Consider the following 14,012-nt stretch of genomic DNA (forward strand, 5'->3'; position numbering starts at 1 on the left):
GAAATAAATAAAAGGACAAATAATGAAAGTCACATCATGAGATGTGGGCCTGTAATTTCTTATAGTGATTGTATGCTTAATGATGACAACTGACGATCTCCACCTATTTCCTTATAAATTGTGTATTTACCTACTTACTTACCTCATGAGAGTTGCTCATTGTTTTACCTGCTGCTTCATTGTTGTGTATTATCTTGGTTCATGTAGTTTTTACTGCGTTTGCAAGTACTTTAATTTTGAAATTCACGTAATGGATCGTCTAACGGAAGCAATATTTGATTGAGGGATGTGTGTGTGTTTGTGCATGAGTCTATGCATATGTAAGTCGGAGTATACTGTGCTCTTTAAATCGGACTTTGGCTCGTCCTTTGCCCGAGTACAGAGAGACGACTTCCTGTCAGTTTGGTTTGATGTGGCAGTAATGAGTGGAAAATCCTGAAAGCAACTGGACATTTTTTGATAGTAGACAGTGTGTAGGATGGTGTTTAGGTACTGACATTTGTTACACTAACACTGACACTTCTGTGTAGAAATCTACATTGGAGAAGATAGACAATCAAAGCATGCTATGGTTTTCCATTCGATTCCTGCATTTTTGGTTTAACTTGCAGGTTCCATCTAAAGAATGCAGTTTAGTTTTAGTGGCAAATGACAACTGCATGATTGCAGCTATATTTCTTTTTTCTTTCTAGATCTTGTCATGGTGTTTTTCCAGTTGATATCACATTATCAGTGAACTACTGAAACTGTTGTTGTAGTGAAATAATATTTGACAGGGAAAAGCCGAAGCACCTCAAGTCCCTGTTTAAGTGTTTTAAAAGTAAGAAAGATGAGTGCAATAAAAGGTAATAAGTGGTTTAATAGACATTTTTTATTGTTTTTTATGACACAACAGCATAAACCATGAAATAGACAAGCCAAGTTGTCAGCTATTTTCTTGACTTTAAGCTCTTTCCTTAGGGTACATTACAGAATTTCTAAAGGTTGACTGTTACCCCCTTATCCACTTTTCTTTCTCTTTACTTCCTGACTTGGGCCCCTGAGGTTGGCCCCAAGGGAGCATAAAAGCCAAACGAGGGGCTTTAACTGGAGTGAGGTGGTTCCTGTGGGACCGTAAAGACCAATAAAATGGTCAGAAAATATGGGAGGAAAAAAATGAAGAATCCTCCTGTTAGGCGTTAATCACTTCCTCATTCTGTCTCGCTTATTTTCCACGTGTACTTTCTCTAATGCTCACACACACACACACACACACACACACACACACACACACACACACACACACACACACACACACACACACACACACACACACACACACACACACACGTCACTGGTTCATTTCTTGGGGCCAGCTGGTAAAATCTGAACATGGAGGTGAATCAGTGTTGGTTTGTTTTCCACTCCTTGTGTGTGTGTGTGTGTGTGTGTGTGTGTGTGTGTGTGTGGCTGTTACTGAGTGTCTGCTGTACAACATAATGTGATCACACACACAGACACACACCCAGGTTCAAATCTCCAGACCTGCTGGTAAAATCGGAGCATGGAACGTGAACCACTGCCACACAAACACATAGTTTCCAGATGAAAAATGTGTTACATCCTGACAGCAGCTGCTGAAATTTCCCTTTGCTTTTTATTCATTCTTTACATGGTGTATTTATATCTGTATCTAAGTACCCGTGGAAACTACAGGGAGTGGAGAAACTAACCCGTTTTCAGTAGCCCTGAAAACAACCCTATTGGTCTTCATCGTTTCGATAGGCTACGTCATTAACAACAAGCCTCCACCTCACTGCTCACCTGCTGCAGTGAAAACTGAATCGCGGGTGCAGAAGTCCAAAACAACTTGTTTTTTGGGCGACTTTATAAAAAATACAAATCAACAGGGCAGACTCATACAGGGAGAGAGAAACACAATGTCTCCCTCTGTCTGACTGAGGGAAAAGTGAGCAGATTAAAGAAGTTTGTGAGGTGGAGAATTAAAGGGTAATTTCAGTATTTTTAAACCTGGTGTACATAGAGAAACTACTTGCAAGAATCTGTTTCCTGACTTCAACACAACAAACTCCTCTTTCCAACTCTGACTCACTTTTCCACAGCAACTTTCCCCTCACCAGATTTTATTAGAATGAAAAGGCGAGACTTCAGTTTCCTGTTAAAAACAAAGGGTGTCACCGGGGGCCCCTTGTAGGGATCCTTTCCATGATGTTGTCAGACACCTGGTATAACAGTCGGAGCCTGTCGCTGGCAGAAAGAAGCACCTTTTGTGGCCGTCATTTTGACGTGCAAAACTGCCCTGAGGGAATATTTTGCAGCCACTGCAGCCGGTTCAGCTGCCAGCTGAAGCATCTACTGCATAGATTCAAAACATTTTGTACCTACTAGTCATTTTAATACCAAACATTTTGAAAGTAGTAGAAACTTCACAGGGTATCTGTGGATGCTTAAAAAGTCTTAAAAGACATTTAAGTTTGATTTTGGCCCTGCGATGGACCGGCGACCTGTCCAGGGTGTACCCCGTCTTTCGCCCGAGGTCAGCTGGGATTGGCTCCAGCCCCCCACGACCCTGTACGCAGGATAAGCGGTTGACGATGGATGGATGGATAGAAGTTTGATTTTTAAATGTAATGACCATAAAATGTCTTTAAAAGGGAAAATCACACTGACCCAACTTTATTTATATTTATTTACATTTTTTATCTCTCTCTCTTGTTTTATTGGAGACCATCACCTGCTCTGGCTGTTAGGGTTAGGATTCAAAAAGAAAACCCTTTATCAATGATGCTAAGCTAAAGAAAAGCCCAGGGGTCTTCAGAGGAGAAGATATCTTGATATTGACTGGAAAATGGACGGTACCATCTGCCCTCCAGATGGCTAAACGGAGAGGAGCAGACTTTTTAAACTGATGACTGCATCAGCAGGAGTTTCCAAGTTAAGAAGTGAAGTGTTAAAAAGAAGGTTTGTATGAATATTTAATTGTAGTTGGTAGGCTAAGATTTGCAATTTAAGATTTTGTCATTAGGGCTTTCATAATTATTTATTTCACCTGGCAAACAAGTCTTAGCACCCACCCAGTGTTGCTGGAAATGGCCTCAATTTAAAGTTGTGAGTCGACATTTGGACCTTATCTCCATACTTGAGAGTGAGAGTATAGGTTAAATACATTGCAAATATAGACTTGTTTATTCCACTGAATGCAGCTTACATGTTCATTCATTACAGAAAACCTTCCAAGACACTCTAAGGATACAGCAATCAAAGCCTGAGTTATTAGCAAGGTCTCGTTAGCATATTCTTTATGTAATTGTATACTTAATTGCTAATTAGGAGACTAATTGCATTGATTGGATGTGTTATTGTTGTGTGGTGATTTTCTTAATCCAGTAGTGAAGTGAGCGGGGAAGAGGTGACTGGGTGTTTCTTTTTGTTCATTTTTGACGTTACGCAACAGATTCATTATTTCCATTGTTTATGGCTGCAGATATAATTGATTGGGTCACAGTTTGAGCTTCTAAGTTACAGATCTTTGAAAAATATCTTTGTATAACATGACTAAGGTTGAAAATGTGTTTTTTCTGCTCTTTGCTTTCCAGCTTAAGCAGTGCAATTATAATCTCTATAGAACTAATACTAAACAATTTTATAATAAACAGAACGGCTGGTGCTTTTTTCTTTTTATGTCAGTGGTACAGCATGTAAATAACTAGTGCACTGCTTCAACAGGCTTTCTTTTGTTGTGTATATTTGTTGTTAGCCTTGGTTGGTTTGGGAAAAGTGAACACTGCACAGTACAGTTTGTCTTTTTTCAATTTAATTATTTGAATCTGATCACATCAAAACACCTGTACTGCATGCAATACAGCAACCTGCTGTGTATCAACTACGTGACCTGAGCACAGCTACCAAACCTTCTTCAGTATCAAGGAGTCAATAAGTGAAAAACTGTAGAGAAGATGAAGAAGTCCTACCTCTCTGAAACTGTCCGCTTGTGCCCCGCCTGGCAAACGGGCTACTTCCTGCCATCAGATCTTCACCCACAACTGTGAGGTTTGCCTCTCTGCTCGTCTCGTTTAACAGAGCTCCAGGCATCTAGAAAGCGTTGGGGTCCAGGGGCCTAATTTCTAAAACTGTGCATAGGATTCACTTCAGGTTGCTTATGGATGAAACACAGAAAGTTTTTACGCACAAAAATATTCTGATTTATAACACAGTGCACAAGCAATCTCCCAGGCCGATATCCTGACACAAGAGTTGGTGCCCATAGCTGCCTATAATAGTCAGTGAAATCACTAATCAATATTACAGTTTTTCACAATTGCTAAGACACATTTCTTGAAACAAAACCCAGTCTTTAAACAACATTCACAAACCCCCTGACTCTTCTGGCAAAATCAAACACTTGCCTCTAAACCATTTGATCTGTGCTCAAAATCAAACAATGCTTTCAAAACACAAACACAGCCAGTCAATAGGTAAAACACTACAGAGCATTCTTTAGACACTACATCAGAAAATTGAGAACACAGCGTCCAGGACATGTAGTTACAGAAAAATTGCTTTTGTGTAGAGGAAACACATTTTCCAATTTAAAAAGTATAGTAATCACAACTGAGTACAGTAAATATATACTGTAAATACTGCAAATGATACAGTATTGAATATCTGCATATTCAAATAGCAAGAAAGAAAACTATAAATGAAAAGCACATTACACTCAAAAATGTTGTGCAAAGTCAGTACAGTAAGAGACTTCATCCACATCACATGCAGCCTTGTCCCTCGCCAAGCAAAGGAGGAAACCCCTCAGAAGTGCTGCACGCAGCCTGACGGTAACGACACTCCACACGTGTCTCACCACAGGACAGCTCCATTGCCCGTCAGAGATTTTCCATAGTAAACGAGTTTCGGTCATAGACCTTCCACCATCAGGCCGAGAAAAATTCTTCTGCTGGATTGAAGTAAGGGCTGCAGGTTGAAGGTAAGCATTTATGAATCACTGGTTGCTGGTTTACGTTGAACCACTTGTTTAGAAGGACACCACAGTGAAAGATGACATTGTCCCATAGACAGGATGTACGGCTGGCTGATGATCCTGCTGCTCACGCCCAAACACAAAAATCCAAGGACCACCCAGAAAAGTAAGATGTTCAGGGTTATATGGCCCCACGGTTGAATGGCAGTAGAGAACGTGTCCCTCACTTATAGCTTGGTCAAAGTGTGACATTGCCACTACGCTGGCCAGGGTCTTGAACACATTTTGGTTTGATCATTAGGAACGAGTGTGCAGAATTATGAGTTGCTGTGTGTAAAAGATGACAGCTGAGTCGTAACTGTGTTTAACTTTTGCCACATGTATTTACCATTTTGCAACCCAAGTGCACCACAGTGCAAAATGTGTTTTAGTGAGTGAGAATGTGTTTAGACTTTTGCAAAAAGAGTGGATGAGATTTGCAAACAGTGTCTTAACTACCTGAACCTGTTTAAGGTTTTGCCAAAAGAGTGACTGATTCGACAAATGGGTTTAGGCCACTGAGCATTTGGTTCAGAGAATGGGGTTTAGTGTTTTAGCAATTATGAAATACTTACTGCTTGAAGACAAGGACGGCAAATTGTGACAGAAAAGCTAAAAACATTGACAACATTGACATTGGAGTTCTTGTTGTGGAGGTTGAAGCAAGAGAGGGGATGTTGTTTGGTGGACAAAATGCGCACACACACAGGGGGAAAGGGGGATACTGGGACTCCCTTCTGAGTAATGACGGAGGTGGAGGGAGACTAACGAGGCTGACAGGGAGTTAAAAGAAATATGACTTGATTTATGTAACATAAGCTGAACACTAAAAGATCCACTTCATAAATATTGTTATATTTTTCCATTTTTAATCAACACATCACGTCCACGCGCTGGCACAGAAAGCTGGGGGATGAGCAACAAGCGGGTGATAACAATAAATGAAACTATGCATTCGTATTTGCTCGACTACAAACAGCATCAGTTTAAACGTAATTTTTTCCAACTGTTCGTCTTATTTATGAGAATAAATTTCATGCAAGTATTAATGACAAGTCCTGATTAAACTGATTAAAACATCTTTGGAAAAGCAGATCTCTCCATTTGTGTTTATTATCCTAAATCATGGTTCTTTTTGTGTGCGCTCCAGTGAGTATCAATCAAACAGGAAATCTCATTTTTAATAAATGATCTTAAATCATATTTTATTTATTGCACACTTTAGGGATAAATCAAAATCGGCTGTTTGTGCAAGAATGGCTTTTATCTGTTGTTGCATATGAACTCATATCAAATTATCTTAAGTTTTATATAACACTCACAGGTTCTTATACACAGAAGTATCCATTTCAAACTGTTTTATCCTTCTGCCATGTGAGTCGCAGCATTTATAAATGAGGCCTTTCACAGTCCACAGGGATACGGAAAAAGGTGTTCCCTCTGTCCTGCTGCTAGAGCTTGCTGGATCTTCCTTCTTCCCAAGGCAACTTTCTCCGGCATGCGAAAGGCATCGCCTCACTTCTCTGACTGTTCACACTGGGAGCTAGCTACAGACATCCAGAAGCTGTGACAGCTGCCCAGCCTCTCACCACAGAGTTAGGGCAGGATAATGGCGTGGCAAACTATGAACTCACCTGCGTGGAGCAAGCCAAGGAAACGCAGAGAGTGAGGAGGCACACCTTATGGGGCAAAGCTCCACCCCAGCCTCGTCAGAAGCGCTGAAATGCTTGCTACATGAAGAAGCACCTTGCAGCCGGTGCTGCATTTACATCAGAGGACATCACCACCTCCCCTCCCACGGCCTCTTCTTCTGGCTCTGTAGGCTCAGCAACATCCCAGCAACAACCCATGGCCAGCGGGCTCCTGGCCTAACCCGCTCGCCAAGCCACCTCATAAACAACTGCGTCGATGGCAATGACAGGGAGCAGGGATTGTGTGGCAAACCAAGGAAACACAATAGCCCATTTTCAGGGCCAACCACTCTTCAATAAAGACCAGTTTCCTGTCAGCCAGTTTCTCACACAAAACACAGAACAGTGCAGCAGGCGCAGCCCAGTGTTAGGACCACGGGGACTTCAGAGATGCAGTTCTACTAACTTCTTTAACCGTTATCCGACAGAGATATACACTCATGGAGAGAAAACTTCATGCTCCTGTTTCACTGTGCTTTCTTCGTCTGCGACACGGGTGTTCACACTCGTGCATGCTGAACAGACGGTGCAGATCACAGAAACAGACGCACACTCATCTGGGTGCGCACATGTCAGGTGTCAAGCTCACATGCAAACACACACGCTCTATTTATCACACACGTCTTTGTCCTTTAGTTTAGTACATTTCAGTTAGATTTTATCTGGCGTGTTTTGCTTTTGTTTATCTGTTAAATAAATGTTTGTGGCTATACCTGCTGGTTTCTGTAATGTTGAGTAAATATATCGCCAACCTCTTCTATATGTACAACTCCAAATCCTTCAACTGACTAGATTTTAATGGTCATTCTGGTTATACAGTGGGGGAAATAAGTATTTGACCCCTTGCTGATTTTGCAGGTTTGCCCACTTACAAAGAATGCAACGATCTATAATTTTAATCATATGTACATTCTAACAGTGAAAGACAGAATCCCAAAGAAAATTCCAGAAAATCACATTATATGAATTTATTAAAATTGATAACCATCTGATGAGGAAAAACAAGTATATGACCCCCTGGACAAACAGCATGTTAATATTTTGTAGAAAAGCCATTATTGGCCAGCACAGATGTCAAACGGTTTTTATAGTTGGTGACAAGGTTTGTGCACATTTCGGCAGGGATGTTGGCCCACTCCTCCCTGCAGACAGCCTCCAAATCATTCAGGTTCCGAGGTTGTCGCCTGGCAACTCGAATTTTAAGCTCCCTCCAAAGATTTTCAATTGGATTCAGGTCTGGAGACTGGCTAGGCCACTCCAGAACCTTGATGTGCTTCTTCTTCAGCCACTCTTTTGTTGCTTTGGCGGTGTGCTTAGGGTCGTCGTCGTGCTGAAACACCCATCCTCGACCCATCTTCAGCTCTCTCACTGAGGGAAGGAGATGTTGGTCCAGAATTCCACGATACATGGCCCCGTCCATCCTCCCCTCAATATGATGGAGTTGTCCCGTCCCCTTGGCTGAAAAGCACCTCCAAAGCATGATGTTGCCACCACCATGCTTGACGGTGGGGATGGTGTTCTTTGGGTTGTACTCTGTGTTCTTTGCCCTCCAAACACGACGAGTTGAGTTGAGGCCAAAAAGTTCTATTTTGGTCTCATCTGACCACATCACCTTCTTCCAGGCCTCTTCTGAGTCGTCCAGGTGGTGAATGGCGAACTTCATGCGGGCCTGTACATGTTTCTTCTTGAGCAGGGGGACCTTGCGTGCGCTGCTGGATTTCAATCCATGACGGCGTAGTGTGTTACCAACCGTTTCTTTTGTAACTGTGGTCCCAGCTGCCTTCAGTTGATTCATCAGTTCCCCCCTTGTGGTTTTGGGATGATTCCTCACCGTTCGCATGATCAGGGACACCCCACGAGGCGACATCTTGTGTGGAGGCCCAGACCGAGGGAGGTTGGCGGTGGTGTGGTGCTTCTTCCATTTCCTGATAACTGCACCGACAGTTGATCTTTTCTCTCCAAGTTGCTTTCCGATTCTCTTGTAGCCCATCCCAGCCTTGTGCAGATCAACAATCTTGTCCCTGATGTCCGTAGAAAGCTCTTTGGTCTTGCCCATGGTGGTGATGTTGGATGCTGGTTGTTTGGGTGTTGACAGGTGTCTTTTATACAGGTAACGAGGTGAGGCAGGTGTATTTGATGTAGATAATTGGTTGGGATTGGGGCTGTGTCTTAAAGAAAGACTAACTGGCTTGTAGGAGCCAGAATACTTGCTGTTTGGTAGGGGGTCATATACTTGTTTTTCCTCATCAGATGGTTATCAATTTTTATAAATTCATATGATGTGATTTTCTGGAATTTTCTTTGGGATTCTGTCTTTCACTGTTAGAATGTACATATGATTAAAATTGTAGATTGTTGCATTCTTTGTAAGTGGGCAAACCTGCAAAATCAGCAAGGGGTCAAATACTTTTTCCCCCCACTGTAGTTTGTCATTTATTTATTGTCACTTCCGCACTTTTTCATGAGTTCAGTAGGGGTTCCTGGTGGACATGGACTCTCTGTGACTGGTTGTTGAGTCTCAGGTTGAGGGGGAAACATAGTGTCTGGAGCTGTCCACGGTACTGTGCTAAAGTACCAAAGCTCTTTGCACCGATGCTGACGAGTAGACATGTCATAATGAGGAGAGACAACATGACAGCGGCGACGTACATCATCTGTCAGGGCGGTGAGCGCTCAGCACAGCTGCTGGACATAGCCACGAGCCTCCTGCTGTGATAATCCAGACACCTGCTCTCCATCAGAGTGGTGAAACCACTCTCCAGCACCAAAATGGGATTTACTCCTGGTGCTGCATGCTCTGGGGACCCTCCTTTTGAGCCCAAATCTCTATCAAGATGCTATCAGAGAGCAGGGGAGGACATCAACTTTACAGCCAAATCTCTCATTCACACCAAACGAATGAACGAGCTACGCCTGTTCTCGTAGATGTGTCTAATATTCAGTCTCTTCCCTGCTCCCCATCTTGCTGACTTGATAATAGATCTCACAACTGAGACAAGAGTAACAGGAACTAACACATCATTTAGGATATGCACACACACACGCACACCTTCCAGTGATGTTTCTGTGTTCGCACACAGGTAATGGGAAATGGGGTGTTTGTTCACAGCCACATATGCCCTTATTCTGACACACACAGGCAAAGATGGATAGTAAACCACATTCTCCGATAAATGTGACACAGACGGCGGGTGAGGAAGAGGTAAAAAAGTAAAAATGTATTTAACTTTCTTGTGCTATTGAAAAGAATATATTCCATATGTTGGCCTATAAAGTGACAGTATTAATAATTAATAAATACAATTTTCAGAAAAGGCTTCTGAAATTGGGTTTTAGTAAGGTAAAGTAGGGGATATGTCAGATAACTGAGAGTTTATCTTTTTTTGGTTTCTCAGTGATGTCATTGTATTTTAGCTGCTTTTCCTTTTCTTATTTTAATTAAACTATGTTGTGACTTTATACTGTGTATTATAATATGTAGGATTGGATGTACTGCAGGAAAGAACATGGCCTGGGAAACAGGACAGATAGAGAGAGTATACTGTAAGACATTTCAAGCAACTTAAAGATTCCCTTTGTAACACAAATTAAAGTTCATAAAGTTGATATAACTGCAGTGTTTTAGTTGTCTCAACATGTTGTTTTTTTAGATGATTGAAAACTAGTTTCAGCTCACTACTTTGAGTTAAAAGAAATAATTATTTAGTGTGAGAAAGTCTAGTCTTACCGACATACATTTCTGTATTAATTTGAAAACACGCTTTCTCTGCAGTGTATAATTAGTCACTTATGTCCATGCTTCAACTTCGCCATGGTTTGAAGACTCAAACTGAAAGACACAGCAGCTATTTTTTTTCCCTTGCTCCCATGCCCGCACACCTTTTTTTTCAGCTCATACCCAAGTTCAGTCAACACATACATATCTGAGAATGAGTCTCAAATAGTCAACACAGTGAATTAATCCAGGTTCCAACTTTGGAACGTCTAAGATGGCTGCTTAGGATTTCTGACTCTAGTTAATTTAATTTGAAGTTTTCCATGCAAAAAACACATTCTCACATATTACAATACATTACTATGGTTGTGCTACAAGACAGAAACTGGCATATTGGTTATATTAAGATTCTACTTAACAGTTCCCACTATTACTAGGTGGGAACAGGTCAAACTGTTGGTTACAGGTGGACCCAAGCACAGGCAAAGACTTAAGTAATGGGGAGGAAGTTCACAGGTTTTATTCACAAATAAACTCAAGAATTCAGTCCGGGCAGAGTGAGCGGGTTCGAGCAGGGGGTCAGGGCGATGGCAACGGGTTGTCAGGTGGAATCTCCTTGGAGGTAGTGGAGCTGATTCCTCTCCAGAGTGTCGTTTTCTTGGGAATGATCTTGTAGAGGGCAGAGGAGAAGACGTGTAAGTGAACACACACAACACAACTAGAATCTCAAAAAACTACAAGAAACATGTAGTAGCTTGAAGACCTCCACCGTGTAAAGGCGACGAGCAACAGGTAGCTGGCAGCAGATAAACCCTCTGGGATGAGCTGATGAAAAACAGCTGCGCCGCCTCCAATACACCCGACTGCCTCCAAGCCTGGGAAACACCCACCCACTCACAAAAAACACAAGAAGAGAAAGAAAACAAAACAGAGTCACAGCTTGCGCTGTGACACGAACAGCACTTACTTTGATCACACAATACAGTATAATCTCCTGCACCTTGTCCAGCAATATGTTCAATTGGCGCTTTTATTATTGAGGTGTAAGAAAGCTAGCATAGATCCGGTTTCTACAAATCCCCCCCCCCCATTGGAAAGCTGGCAGGGACAGAGTGCAAAGATGAAAGAGCCACTGCTGCAGATTGATGAATGACACTCACCTCTATCAGTAACAGGTAGCATCTACAGCATGACCCGAAGCTAAAATACTTAACCACTGTTTGCAGAAGAGTTTTAGAAATCAAGAAAAAGTTGATCTGAGTAAATTTATGTGTAGAGCAGAAAAAAGTATCTCCCTTTCGGATTTAAAATCCTCCACACATCTAGCAGACAAAGGGCCTGACACATGCTACTAAATGTTACCTTGATACACTTGAATTGCAAATGTTTATAAATCAATGTATATGACCCCCCTAACTTTGGCTAGACCCTAAAGGCTACTATCGAACTCTAGACTGGGTCCCCAAGACCATTAACATGGCAGGTGGAAATACATATATTAGTCAACCTAAATGACGAATCCAAAATAACAAGAAAACACACAGATTGGAACAGTTTGGGTCGTAGCTTCCAGCGTCGCCTTCATCTCCTTGTCACCTTCCTCTAGACACTCCACTATTTTTGGCACCTCAGAAATCCACAAAATCAGCGAGGATATGTTTCCTTCAACGACGACAGAAGTGTGATCTGACTGTAAAACCACTTTGTCTGATAGTGTTAGACTGTAATAGCAGGATAAATTAAACAATACTAATCGGAGCTATCCTCAACAACCGTGTCACATGACTCCCCTCTTAGTGCTTCTTTTCAACATGCACAGACACGGTGCAAAACAGTTTTGATGAGGTTAATGATAATGGTTCTTGATTTCCTTGTTGACACAAGTCCAGCAGCTTTCTATTATATTTAATGGAGAAACCTATCGGGACATTAAAGATTATTTTATTATTATTTTTTACATTGTCACAGTCTACACTTCTTACTTGTGAATTCCATAATGCAAAATAAAAATGAACTGTGTGTGTCTGTGTGTGTTTGAGTGTGTGTAATTGAATGAAATCCCTTTGATTATTATAGCATATGTAATAGTTTGGTTGCTCCCAGATGACTTTGAGTACATAATGATGTGTTTGGTTGGTTTAAGTGTGAGTGAGAGAGCAGTAGACTGTTGTAGAGCATGGGCTCTGTGTGTGCGTGCATGTGTGTATTGGGGCAGCCACCACACCAGCAGGGCAAAGCAAGCAAATGTATGTGCTCATAGGAACATCACCTCATCTGGTCACATTCATTTCCATGCTTTAGATAAAGACCCATCTCCTGTCCTCATATCACATTTTCTTCAAGTTCATCACATTTTGTTCCTGCATGTTTTTGTTTCTGTGCTAGCTGGTTTTCACATTGGGCAGCACGGTGGTCCGGTGGCCTCACAGCAAGAAGGTCGTGGGTTCAAACCCCTGTCGTCCCGGCCTCTCTGTGTGGAGTTTGCATGTTGTGTCTGCGTTGGTTTCCTTTGGGTGCTCCGGTTTCCCCACACCATCAAAAACATGTTAGTTTTTCAGTCAGTGCATTTGACCGGGCACTGATAAAAACCTGGAGTTGGTCCCCAGACGCTGCACAGTGCCCACTGCTCCCTTGAGGGATGGGTTAAAGTGCAGAGAACAGATTTCGATGTGTATGTGACAATAAAAGTATTTCATATTAAAGTGAAAACATACTGGTGTGGTGGCACCAGCGAGTGTTTGTGTGTGTCTAAACACACTGTTACAAATAGATGTTTTTTGCTTCATTGTTCCCCAGCGAGCGGATGAAATTGACTTGTCAAAATATGATACTTTAGTTCCATCTGTCTGTCACTCCATCTCTCTCTGCTTCAGTCCCCTCATCCCTGATGTAGTTATACCACAATATACTGACAATTGATGAAATCTGTGTTTGGTTCTCTGCGTGCGTGCGTATGTATATGTATGTGTTTTAAAAAGGACCACAAGGGACAGCAGAATGCCAACTGCTGAGCCAAGGGCAAGGTAGAAAAACACTTAGGTCTCTGGGTTTTTCTGCCTTGCCCCTGGCTCAGCATTTGCCATTTGTGCGAATGCAATTGCAATGCTGCATTAGTGTACCAGTGCAAACACAGACACAATGACATTTTCTTGGCCACTACTAAATGTTTTCTTATTGTACCTGATTGGTAATTTCCTAGCTCCAATTGATAACATTTTTGCCAATGTCAGTGGAGTTGCAGATCATTTCTGTATTATATTGAACTGCACAAACAGCATTTTCTATTTTGATCAGTGGTCGGCTGTTATGAGTTTTTCATTGGCTGATGCCGATATAGAGAACAGGGCGGATGACGGCCAATATGCCGATTTCAAAAGAAAGAAAAGTCATGTTTAAATATATTTTTCCAGTACTGTCACATTTTTAGTACAACCTAATATACATGTCATCACAGCCAATAATGTGTTGTTTTAGATGGAACTTTTATTAATGAATGAAATGGAACAATACATTGGGTTCTGCTGTAGATTTCAGAGGGTGACTGTTGTGGGTAAAGTTTGTCAGAAGGGATGTCATTCAGCTGCATTATTCT

The 14,012-nt window shown here is 41.8% G+C and overlaps 1 protein-coding gene across 5 annotated transcripts in view; it reads left to right on the forward strand.

Moving 5' to 3' along the window:
- The window catches only part of tenm3 (teneurin transmembrane protein 3), an 824,111-nt gene that overhangs the window by 513,048 nt on the left and 297,051 nt on the right, over positions 1 to 14,012 (forward strand). The gene's annotated exons all lie outside the window — the stretch shown is intronic.

The sequence above is a fragment of the Micropterus salmoides genome, unplaced genomic scaffold (genome assembly GCF_014851395.1).
Source record: "Micropterus salmoides isolate LMB-PRFRI ecotype aquatic unplaced genomic scaffold, ASM1485139v1 Ms_hic_scaffold_12, whole genome shotgun sequence".
NCBI lineage: Eukaryota > Metazoa > Chordata > Actinopteri > Centrarchiformes > Centrarchidae > Micropterus > Micropterus salmoides.